Consider the following 12196-nt stretch of genomic DNA (forward strand, 5'->3'; position numbering starts at 1 on the left):
AGTGGTTCTGGTCAAGAAAAAAGACGGTTCCATCCGTTTCTGCGTGGACTACCGTCGTCTGAATAAGATTACACGCAAGGACGTTTACCCTCCCCCCCGTATCGACGATGCCCTTGACTGCCTGCAGGGCTCTTAGTTCTATTCTTCATTGGACTTGCGCTCCGGTTACTGGCAGGTGCCGATGGCGGAAGCCGATCGCCCAAAAACTGCATTCGTCACACCCGACGGGCTCTATGAATTTAAAAGAGAGTTTTAGTTTCACGTACGTGTAGGGTTCACGTACGCAAAGGTGAGAAGTCTACATATCCTGCACGCAGGTAGTTTGAAACCCTTATAGTTACACGTACGCGACGCACGCCGCGCGTTACTCCTAGCGCCATCTACTAAGAAACACAGACACTGGTTGTAGCATTAATCATCCAAGACAAGTCTTTAAGCCAAGCCATTCGGTCTGTCCTCGTGTTTGGCGGTTTGGCTATGCTTGGCTGGTTTGGGGCTCTCTCAGTTCGCGATCTCGCGAGACCGTTGTTATGACGACGACCAACGCTACTTCGTCAGGCTTAACACCTGAAAAATCGCCTCTCTGTCTGGAAAACAAAAGCTATTTGTCGCTTGGAACCTTACGCTAGGGTAAGAATGGGCAAATCGAAAGCGAATACAACAGTTTAGAACACGATATCGCGTCGAGGGTTTAGCGACGAAGCTGTTATCGCTGTGAAGCGGCGGGCAGGGCGCCGCCATGTTTGTCAACGCTACGTACGCAAGCAACGCAAAGACCGCTACGTAAGAATCCGAGTCTCAAGTACGTACGTGAGACTCGCGCATACCCTTTGCGTTCTGCGCATGCGCACTGGTCACACGTAAGAGCTCTACGTACGTGAAGCCTCTACGTACGTGAAACAAAAACTCTCTAATGTCATGCCTTTCGGCCTCTGCAATGCACCCGCCACATTCGAGCGCATGGTGGACAACATACTCCGAGGGCTCAAATGGCACACATGCCTTTGTTATCTAGACGACGTTGTAATCTTTTCCCCGGACTTTCCGTCTCACCTCTAGCGCCTCGAGACTGTTCTTCGCTGCCTGGCCGACGCTGGTTTCCAACTTAATTTGAAAAAGTGCCGCTTCGGAGCTCGGCAGCTCATCATTCTCGGTCATGTCCTATCGAAGGATGGCGTTCTCCCGGACCCGGCCAAGTTGCGAGCTGTGGCCGAATTTCCAAAGCCCACTTCTATAAAAGACCTCCGCAGCTTCGTCAGCTTCTGCTCCTACTCCCGCCGCTTTGTCCGCAATTTTGCCACTATCGTCGACCCCCTGAACAAGCTCATTTCCTCCCACGACCTTTCGGCCTGGTCGCCAGCTTTTGATGAAGCGTTTACGACACTCCGTCGCCTCCTCACCACTCCACCAATTCTGCGTCACTTCGACGCTCGTTCTCCGACGGCCCCCTTCCCAGCACATCAACCGGGAACTGCTGGATCATCGTTGCCATCGACCACCTTACACGTTACGCTGAAACATTGCCTTTACCATCCGCTACAGCCCACGACATTGCATCCTTCATTCTCCATCGCATCATTCTTCGCCATGGTGCGCCCAAAGAGCTGCTCACTGATAGAGGTCCGGCCTTCCTCTCAGAAGTTGTAGAAGCTCTCCTTCAGGAATGCAACGTTGTTCACCGCACCAGCTCCGCCTACCATCCCCAGACAAATGGCATGGTTGAGCGTTTTAATCGCATCCTCGGCGACATGCTGGCCATGTATGTTTCTTTCGACCATTGTAACTGGGACCGCGTTCTCCCTTTTGTCACATACGCTTATAACTCCGCTGCTCAAGCCACCACCGGATTCTCTCCATACTTTCTCCTGTACGGCCGTGAGCCTTTTTTCACAATGGACACCATTCTACCTTACCGCCCTGATGCTTCCGAATTTACAACTCTTTCTCAAGCCCCAACTTACGCCGAAGAATGCCGACAGCTTGCCCGGTCCTTCACTTCTCACGCCCAGCAGCAGCAGAAAAGCACCCGTGATCCCCCTGCACTTCCTCCCGCTTACCTTCCTGACTCTTTTGTCTGGCTCTGGGTACCCTCCTCAGGTCCCGGCCTTTCCTCCAAACTTGTTAGCAAGTAACAGGGACCCTACCGTATTCTTCAGCAGACAACCCCCGTCAATTACGTCATCGAACCCCTTACGCCATCCCCTGATCATCGCCGCCGAGGCCGCGAAATTGTCCACACGACCCGCCTCAAACCTTACTACGACCCGCCGTCGTCACATCGCCCTAGGCCGCGAGGATGGCGCCCTTTCGCCCGGGGGAATTGTAAGACTGGACACGGGCTTTAGCATCTTCAGAGGCTGGCGCTCAACGAAGAAGACGACGACGAAGCGCCGCTGGACTGAACGCGGTCTCTGTTCTGTGCCTGGACGGTTCGTCTGGTTGTTCGTGACGCTGTGCTTATTACTGTGCTGTGCTCTTATTACTGTGCTGTGCTGTGGTGTGCTGTGTGTGCTGTATTAGTAGGGTGCTGTGTTCTTATTACACTATTCTTTAAACGGAAGTGTACAATACATGAAGAAGTGCGATACTGAAAAATATGCGGGAAAAAATGTCATGTTAGAAACGGAACAAAGGTTAAAAAAGAAATTTTAAAATTGCGAGGAAAATTGGCTCGTCAGAACAATATATCAAATATAATGTCTTTGCCCTTTATATGTAGCTTTGACTACATTTCTTGCCAGTAGAATGATAGGTAACATCAGTGCGAAACCGTTTACTTTTTATTTCACTTCTTTGCGAATATTAGCACACAATAACACCCGCAATAAACACTAACAGCGCTTTCGAGTTTTCTCTCACTCCCGCGGCGAAATGGACCCATTAATAAATTCACGCGTTCGCTTCATCCGCGCTCCAGTTATACATCCACCGAAACAAAACCCATTCCTTACCTGATTTTTTTTCACACGGGTAGAGCTGAAATATCACAACAGGGTGTCAAATATAAGCAAGCAGCCATGGCTAAAACGGTTATAATCCATCGGGCCTATTAAAAATTGCTGTTCAAAGCGGTTGAAATTAAAAACTGATCCTGAACACATACAACGCGAATGGTTGTTTTTGGCACCATATTTCTGAAAAGCGTGAGAAATGATGGGGTCGCGCTGCCGTTGAACAGCACAACAGAGAGTGGTACGAGATGAGGAGGGGCCGGTGAAGTTTCCAGACATGATGCCTGTCTGGGGAAAGTTATAGCTGGGAAGCTCCTGGCACACTTTGAGAAGCGATGTCACAACGCAGTGCTTGCATAACGAGTGATCTTGAGAAGGTCGACATATCTTTATTGGATAGGGGCCAGTCAGTACGCTGGTTGTGCGTGCCGGTGGTGCGCCTGAGCTGGCCACCCTGTTTTCATGACCGCAAAATGGCCCGGGTCTGATGTCGTATGGGAGAGGACTGTTAAAAGTAGAAATGAGAAAAAAGTGGAAAGGTAATTTTCTAATGATTTGGTGTCGGCTGTTTAAACAGGTAAACAGCAACAATTATCGGCGGCGGCGAGCTAGCAAACTGGGTAACTTCACTTGATCAGTGAAACACGATTTTTATAGGGCGCTTCGAGTGGAGTTCGATTAAACGGTATTCCATTCTCTCATTTCCTCGGTGTTTCGGTTCAGAATGGTATGCCACCAAGTGAAAGAAAAAAAGGAACTACTTCGTGCGCAGCAACACGAAAAGTCGAGTCTCCTGAAGGCTCTTGAGTGCCTACATATTTGAGGAGCCACGCCCTCATTCGTCTCCGCCTAATAAGTGCCCGCCTAATCAGATGCCCTTTCTTCAGGCAGCCAACTCCGCAAATCTCGCACAGCACCGTGAAGGAAAAATGTCTCAAATTGTGTTACGGTATCTCTGCTACCAAGAGAGAGCATTTCAGAGAAGCAGCCTTGTTACCCACCAAATGAGCAACCCCCTTCTGAGGATCTCGCGGGTGCTCCAACTTCTGTAATTTGAAACCCATATCAGCAGGAGCCGAGGAGCCCCACTCAGGCTGGGAGTCCCGATAAAAGCGTACAGCCGTCGACATCGTCGTCGAGCTGCACAGAACGCCCACGCGTCCGCGGTCAGTCCTTCGAGTTACGATGACGGCAGCAACAGGCAAGACGGCCACTCTCGGGCGTAAGTTATCGTATATTTTTCTGCCTTGTGAAAACTATGCTTACAATGCTTCAATCTTTTGGCACATGCCCTCTTTTGTATCGCGCGCTGAAAAACAGCTGTAACTTGCTCCTGTTATTGCGGATATATCAGCTACCTACCTATGAACAGAGCCGGTACCACACAAAGCCACGCAAGAGAACAAAGACTGATGTTCTGAATCAGCGCACACGTGGTCTAATTGGTCTAGAGGCAGCATATGATAATATTACTGTTTTCCTTAGTGCACTGCTGCGTAGATATATGTGATAGCTATATACAGAGCGCCTCTATTTATGCTTATCGGCAGATTTATTCAGTTATCTTGTTGACCTGAAGCAAAACCGAAAGCCACATCGCAAAAAGTTTTTCTCGCAACAACTGACATAAAATGGCGCAGTGCAGCTGCGAATAATTGCAACCAGCCGTGCGTTCCTGCTCATGCTGCAGGGCAATGATCATGAAACACTAGAGATATAGGATTACAAGCTATAAAGCAAACGAAAAAAATAATGAAAACAGAAGACCACTGCCATTCGCGGCACTTTTTATGCCAGTCACGGTGTTTTTGTACAGGTGCGTACTCTTTCAATCTAGGTTGTTTGCGTAGCCGGAAGAAGGGGCATCCTGAAACCGTGTTCTTTCTAGTGAAGCCCTTGCAACTGTGAAAGTTAGCGACGTTCGCTGGCTACCGGAATAAATGTGCAGGATTCATGAGTTAAGCGTCAGAGTGTTTGAAGCATATGCTGCGGTAAGAAGACGCACGTCACACAGGTTAAAAAACAAGGATTCCTTTTAGTTTGACACAAGCGATATCTCAACCTTTGAAGCAAGTAAGCATGCAATTGCAGCAAGTGTAAGTACAGCAGCCATAGAAACTTGTTATTGCTTGTCTTGTAGTCAAGAGACAAAACCCCGAGGCCGCATAATTTCGGCGTTAAAGGCGCCGTCATTTAAGATGAGGATATGATATGTTTATTGGACAATGGTTATTTCGCACGCAGAGTGTAATGGCACTTGCCTAGCACTGGCACTTTACATATGACGCCTGCAGAGCATTCGCAAAGTGTGCCGTGGCATTGTCGATAAGGAACCCAGGCCATGCGCATTCTTGAAACAGTAGACAGTAAGCAGTGAACAGTTGCGCGAACGATGTCCTTTTACAACTGACATGAGAGACAGCCTCGCGATAATAATTTAGTAATTATTTTGATTCACCAACGCCTCCATCACCGCTTTTCATTCTTTACTTTGGGGGAATAATGCCTTTGAAAAAGTGCAGCGCGCGCAACGGCGTGATACGTCCTCCGAAATCAGTGCACCAACCAATTATGAACGCGCGTTAGCTACTCGTGGAGTGTTTGTGGGAATGACAAAATCCATTTCAGTTTGAGCAGTAGCTTTCATTCACGAATTATTAAGCTTGTCATCGCCGTTTGTTATGTATTATAAAGCTTCAGGTCTGCAGATGACGAAACGTAAGTGTTCTTTCATTTCCAGTTTCTAAAAGCAAGGCTTGTGCCTATTGTCTGACTTCTTGTTGCAAAATGTGGGGACAATATGAGCAGACCTATTGCTTGAAGAAGCACAATTTGTAATCTACATTGATAATAACTTCGTTAACTTATCCAGCGAACTCAACTTAGACAAGACAAGCTGTAGCATCCCTAAAATTCAGCTCCAGCAGAAAGTGTTTTATTTATTTCGTTTCTCAACAAGCTGATTAGAGCGGGTTCGATACATGCCGCGGCGGTGTCATTATGATGGAGAATAAATGTTAGATTCCCGTGTACTGTACAAAGCCAGTGTACGTTAAGCAGCGCCAGGTGGTATAATTTATGAAGACCCCTCCACAACAGCGCACCTCATGGACTGAGTCGCTTTGGGTTTCAAACTCCATGGTATCTAACACCGACATATTTATGCGAACACATTCCGTGCTTCAAATGACAAGTATTATTACGAAATCTCCGCATGTCTGCTATATCTTTTTTGTTTTATTTAACATTCTGACAACCACCACTGTGTACACCTCTCCATTGGCTAATATCAGCATTAATGGAGAGAGCATAATAAAACTTGGAATCACTGAGTTCATTCTTCGCACAAAATGTAGCGGCTCCTCGTCATTCCCGAAATCAAAGCAGAAATTTAAAAAAACGAAATCAATCGTGCGTTAGTAGTGGAGTGAAAATACTGCAAGTCGTAACACAGTGCTTTATGCCGTGCCGACTCAAAGAGAAGATGCTAATCGAAAATGGAATTCAGCAAAACGGGATTTCTGACAATTGTAGCTGACAGTGGCGTGCACAGTACAGGAATTGGCAATCTATTTCAGTTTTGCCTCCTTTGATAGGAAGGATGGGTGGATCCGATTCTGTCCGTTTGCATCGCCTCTTCAAGGAAACAGGCCGAAATCACATTGTCTGAAGTTAAACCTGACAGCCGCTCCAGCACTTCCTTTAATCGGCAGTCGGTGGAGTGAACTGGGAAATGCGACGGAGTCCACTAAAACTATCAAGCGACAGTTATTCGTTTGTCAAAAGCATCGGCAAGGTTAATAGTCCTAGGAATTTGTTGGCGGAGTTAAAAGAAGACTCGATTGTATTTCCTGAAAGCAGTCTGGCCTTAACCCCTTTTTTCTCCACGTACACAACTCAGTACAATGCGAACTGGCGGCTTCTTTGTTAAAGTGTGCTACACCTAGTACCACTTTCTTTTCTTTTTAGTCAGTTTAGCAACACTCGTTTTGCAATCAGGGTCTCTTTTAGGATAAATAGACTATCTAGTAAATAATAGCTGAAAAAACTGTGTGACCTTGGAAGGTGGTGCTCGGATCTGCTTGCGCAGAAAGATTTTTTCACTGGTTCTAACGTAACTAAAACGAAAGCATATACCAGCTTCCAACAAAAAGTCGCAAACCAAAACTCGCGATTCTTCTTACAAGCGTTGTGGCGTCATCATAGCCTGGAAAATACGAAGTGCTAACCAGCAATAGTCACTACTAAAGAGACAACTGCGCCAACTGCAAATGAGTAGAACAGAATTAGAACAGGATGCGGGAGCGAGATATGAAGAGAGAGATGTAGTAAATAGAATGAAAAAGCTCTGAAGTGCATAGAGGATGCGCAGTAAAAACGCTGAAAAGATGAATTACAGTTAGTCTATGCCACCAATGTCATTTAACTAATCAAATAAAGAGCTCATTGCTTTTCTCTGCTGGATAGGTTTGGCTAAAGGCCCTAATGCACAGTCGAGTGTTAGAGGTACATGAGTGAACGTTTCCATTGGGTATTCGTAATGGGCATGCTCCTCAGAATACGCGGGGCATTTTAACAAAATATGTTCCACTGTTTCTACTAAGGCACAGTTGTTGTAACACTGACTGCTCGCTTGACCTAAACGGTACTGCAAGGCGGTCGTAAGTGCCGCGCTTAGACGACGTCGATGATAGAGCTTCCAGATGGCGATGAAGTCTGGCTGACAGTTTATATCTGAGTTGTGAGTCGACGGAGAGGAGAATTCGGTTATGATGTGTCGGCAAGCACCACACACAGTTTTTTTTTTCCTCGTCAGCACTCTTTTTACCTAGCTTGGACGCCTCAGACCTTGTGAAGTAAATAAACTTGTAATTCAGGTGTTGTTCTCCTCTGCGAGCGGCCTCATTTCCTTTTTCGTCAGCTGCCATTCTGTCACAAAGTTCATGCCTTCCCTGTCCAGCTTTGACCTTTGTTTCCCAGAAACATGTCGCGGAGCGGCGTCGACGACTTTTTCCCTCTACCCCGCGGGGGAACGGCATTCTCACCATAGCGCTGGAGGTGACCACTCAGAACTACTCACCCCCCCCCCCCCCCCCCCTCCTAACATTGTTGCCATACAGGTGGCAAGCGCTTGCACGTGTTGGGAACAGCAGAAGCGGATTGAATGCCCCGGCACTGTTCGCGGCCCCCAACGACTCCTCGTGGGATTAAGGCATTGTGCCGAATTCTTTCGATATTCCTTCATGTGTTCTTTTTTTTTTGGGAGCTGCATTCCTCTGTGCGTGGCTCCTGAAGAGTCTTTTTTTTCCCTGTGTTGTTTTTTTTTATTCTTTGTCATGCGAAGGGGGCGACGGGAACGCCGCGCGCTGGCAGTTGGTCTGGAGATTTCGGTGCGTGCGGTCGTGAGTGACGTCAGCCAGGGAAGTGGTCGGCAAGGAGCCTAGGCGGAGAACTGACGCGTAGAGCGCGGCGACGGTAGTCCCGAAGACGCGAGGTCCAATTTCGCCCGTATCCGCAAGCCCCATCAGCCCCGCGACCAGCAACCGCAGCCCGAAGTTCCCTGCGACCGGACCTTGCCACTCCGCAGCTAAGCCATCGTTTCTCACCACTCACTTCAACTCTTTTATCTTTGTATTTTTGCTTTCTGTGTTTCTTGTTGTAATCCTTTGTACTTTATTTCCGTCGCGTAACATTTTTGTATAGCAATCGCCCTTATGTTTCTTTCTTTGTGTTAATTGTTGTGTTAACGTGTTCAATTGGTGCTTGTGTTATTTGCGTCACGTCAGGGTACGGCGCTACCTTGTCGGGCATATTGTAATACTTGGTTGTTGTTTGCCTAATTAAATTAATTCGCTACGAAACTTGCCTACGCCTCATGCCGCCGGTCAACGACTAATCAGGCGTGGCCCCTATCGCCAGTCAGCAATCGAATCACAATCTTTCGCACGCGGGGTGGAGAAGTTTGTCGCTCCTCCCCCTCCGAACTTAAGGAGTGTGCAGTGGTGGGCAGGTTGGCCCGATTAATTGTAACTTCGGCGCCAACCAACACCACAGCCGCCCACGATATCTTGACACATTCGAGCTTGAATGCACTAAAATGTAATCGAGTGACCTGCGACAGTAGCCTGGGGGTGTAGGTAACTAATGTCAAAAGAAACACGCTGGTTGTTATTCTTCTTCAATACGTTGGACACAGATCGCAGCGCTGTTTTGGAGTCCGTGAAGGGAATGAAATGGCCAGGGCTTCGGCGCGAAGCAAATGAGAGATCTCTTTAATCCCATAGAGCTCTGCTGCCGTGGACGATGCCTTCTGCAGCAGGCGATGCAAGAACGTTTGGTCTCTCGAAGGCACAAAAATACCACACGAGGAATGCTCGTGTGAAGGCGAGCCATCTGTGAAGCTGTTGTGTGCAGAGTAATTCTCAGCGAAAAAAACCTCAGCTTGTGGCGTTTGTCTCTTCGTGTTTACATCTGTTAGGTGCTGGTTTATCTTGAGAGGCGAGTGTCCAGGGTAGAAAGATTGGAGGCAGGAATTTTTTTGGCTGAGCAATATTAGAGAGACCGAGCAGTTTCACAGCTCGACCAAAGCCAGAGTTTATGTGGGTTACGTGAACCCGCTGCAGGAAGTGCTTTATTTCTTTGAGCTCATGCCGGAGATGTGTTCGCGTAGTTTCCTGAGATGCAATGACTTTGAGCGGAAGGCACCCTACTTCTGCTACTGTTTCCGATGTCGATGAAACCTTTGTGAGGTCAAGACAGGTTCGGAGGCAATTTTTCCGCGCAGCCTCCTCTTACTTCTTGGCGATAGTCTGTGAAGAACTGGCAAGAAGTAACGGAAGATTGCTTCAACATAAACATTTTCAAAAAGAACTATGGAGCGGCAGTTGCGGCCACATGGTGTTCGTGCCATGAATGAAAGATGATGGGATGCTGACGCAATCCTCTCGCAAAGAATTTTAACCGGGCGCGTCCAACAGAGATTCCTGTCTAAAACAATGCCGAGGAACAGTGATGTCCGTCCACATTGGAGAAGTGGGTACCTAGTGTTTTTGTGTGTGTGTGTGTGTGTGTGTGTGTGTGTGTGTGTGTGTGTGTGTGTGTGTGTGTGTGTGTGTGTGTGTGTGTGTGTGTGTGTGTGTGTGTGTGTGTGTGTGTGTGTGTGTGTGTGTGTGTGTGTGTGTGTGTGTGTGTGTGTGTGTGTGTGTGTGTGTGTGTGTGTGTGTGTGTGTGTGTGTGTGTGTGTGTGTGTGTGTGTGTGTGTGTGTGTGTGTGTGTGTGTGTGTGTGTGTGTGTGTGTGTGTGTGTGTGTGTGTGTGTGTGTGTGTGTGTGTGTGTGTGTGTGTGTGTGTGTGTGTGTGTGTGTGTGTGTGTGTGTGTGTGTGTGTGTGTGTGTGTGTGTGTGTGTGTGTGTGTGTGTGTGTGTGTGTGTGTGTGTGTGTGTGTGTGTGTGTGTGTGTGTGTGTGTGTGTGTGTGTGTGTGTGTGTGTGTGTGTGTGTGTGTGTGTGTGTGTGTGTGTGTGTGTGTGTGTGTGTGTGTGTGTGTGTGTGTGTGTGTGTGTGTGTGTGTGTGTGTGTGTGTGTGTGTGTGTGTGTGTGTGTGTGTGTGTGTGTGTGTGTGTGTGTGTGTGTGTGTGTGTGTGTGTGTGTGTGTGTGTGTGTGTGTGTGTGTGTGTGTGTGTGTGTGTGTGTGTGTGTGTGTGTGTGTGTGTGTGTGTGTGTGTGTGTGTGTGTGTGTGTGTGTGTGTGTGTGTGTGTGTGTGTGTGTGTGTGTGTGTGTGTGTGTGTGTGTGTGTGTGTGTGTGTGTGTGTGTGTGTGTGTGTGTGTGTGTGTGTGTGTGTGTGTGTGTGTGTGTGTGTGTGTGTGTGTGTGTGTGTGTGTGTGTGTGTGTGTGTGTGTGTGTGTGTGTGTGTGTGTGTGTGTGTGTGTGTGTGTGTGTGTGTGTGTGAAAGTCATGACAACGGCTTTTTCTTGCGAGAGTTGGAGACCCCAGGGAGGCATATACAAGGAGATGTTCAATAAATGTGACAGCCTGGCAGATGATCTGAAGCAGAAAATTGGGTCGTAAGCAACGTCTGTACTCCTATTTTTTTTTTCCAATTGGCCTTTTCTACCAAATTATTTTTGGTCGCTTGGGCTCTGTCCATTTTATTTTGATTGATTTAAGCCTGTTGATGCTCCGCAGGTACAGGCTCTTTCTCATGCCGCTTTATTCTTGCTCTTACTTTTCCGATTTTAGCCTGGAATAAGACACCGATCTGGGAGGGGGGGGGGGGGGGGGGTAGGCGTATACATGAAGATGTTCAATAAAGCTGAAAGCCTGGTAGATGTTGTGAAGCAGAAAATTGTGCTGTGAGCAACTACTGTACCTTATTACAAGTGTAAGCACCTCAGTATCATAGTTAGGCGGTACTCTACAGTGACCCTCGGGTTCATACATCTCATTAATTTCACAATATGTTACTTTAGAATGTTTTTCATCCCTGCTCACAGTGTGCATCATGATTCAAAAGAAAACAAAAAGCGGCACTATATCTGCTATGTTCTTCTGAGAGCGCGAGGTGACTGAACCCTGTTCAAAGGCGCCACTTTTCAGCCAAGTCTCGTCGCTTCATGCCAATGTACCATCGGTATAACGATAGACGACGGTCCTCGCTATCGTAGGTTGCGTCACGAGGAACTTCGCTTCATGAGGTTACTGCTTGAGTACGCCCTCCCCCGCATACTCTTACGTTGTTCTATGTGCGGGGGGTCAGGGTTTCTCAAAGTATTCTTAAACCTGGGTACTTGGCCTCCCCGCCAAATTCATCAATTTAGATTTTAGCGTTACATTCTTAAACCTCTCCACTCCAATCAGGAAAACGTCGTGCTTGCCAGTAAAGGGTTACCGGTTATACGTTTACGTTCAAAAAATAAAGCGTTCGCTTTCTTATTCCATCTAAGTGCCAAAGCATTTGTGCTTAGTCGAAAATTGGAAGAGTGCTTGATAGGAATAATGTGCAGGTGAATTCGGGCCATCACCAACTCTCCAGTGCCATGTGGGCTTTTTCTTGATAATATTTACCTGAGCAGCATATTGCCATAAACGTCACCTAACATTTCCTTTTTTTTCTACTTTGCAGTCGCCAGCACTACTGTGGCCCTGTTGCTGTTCGCCAGACCATGCTGCGCACGTGAGAAAGATCCCATTCGCTTCTGTCTTTTTCAATGCACATGAGCACGGCCAGCGTCTTGACCAGATACTTTT

The 12196-nt window shown here is 47.5% G+C and overlaps 1 protein-coding gene across 1 annotated transcript in view; it reads left to right on the forward strand.

Annotated features, from left to right (window-relative positions):
• The first annotated feature begins 4033 nt into the window (after window positions 1–4033).
• The window catches only part of LOC144099528 (E-selectin-like), a 94646-nt gene continuing 86483 nt past the window's right edge, over window positions 4034–12196 (forward strand). Inside the window, exons 1-2 of the mRNA XM_077632898.1 lie at window positions 4034–4173; window positions 12072–12122. The gene's annotated coding sequence lies outside the window, so the exon portion shown is untranslated. The remainder of the gene's footprint in view (window positions 4174–12071; window positions 12123–12196) is intronic.

The sequence above is a fragment of the Amblyomma americanum genome, chromosome 7, assembly GCF_052857255.1.
Source record: "Amblyomma americanum isolate KBUSLIRL-KWMA chromosome 7, ASM5285725v1, whole genome shotgun sequence".
Classification (NCBI taxonomy): domain Eukaryota; kingdom Metazoa; phylum Arthropoda; class Arachnida; order Ixodida; family Ixodidae; genus Amblyomma; species Amblyomma americanum.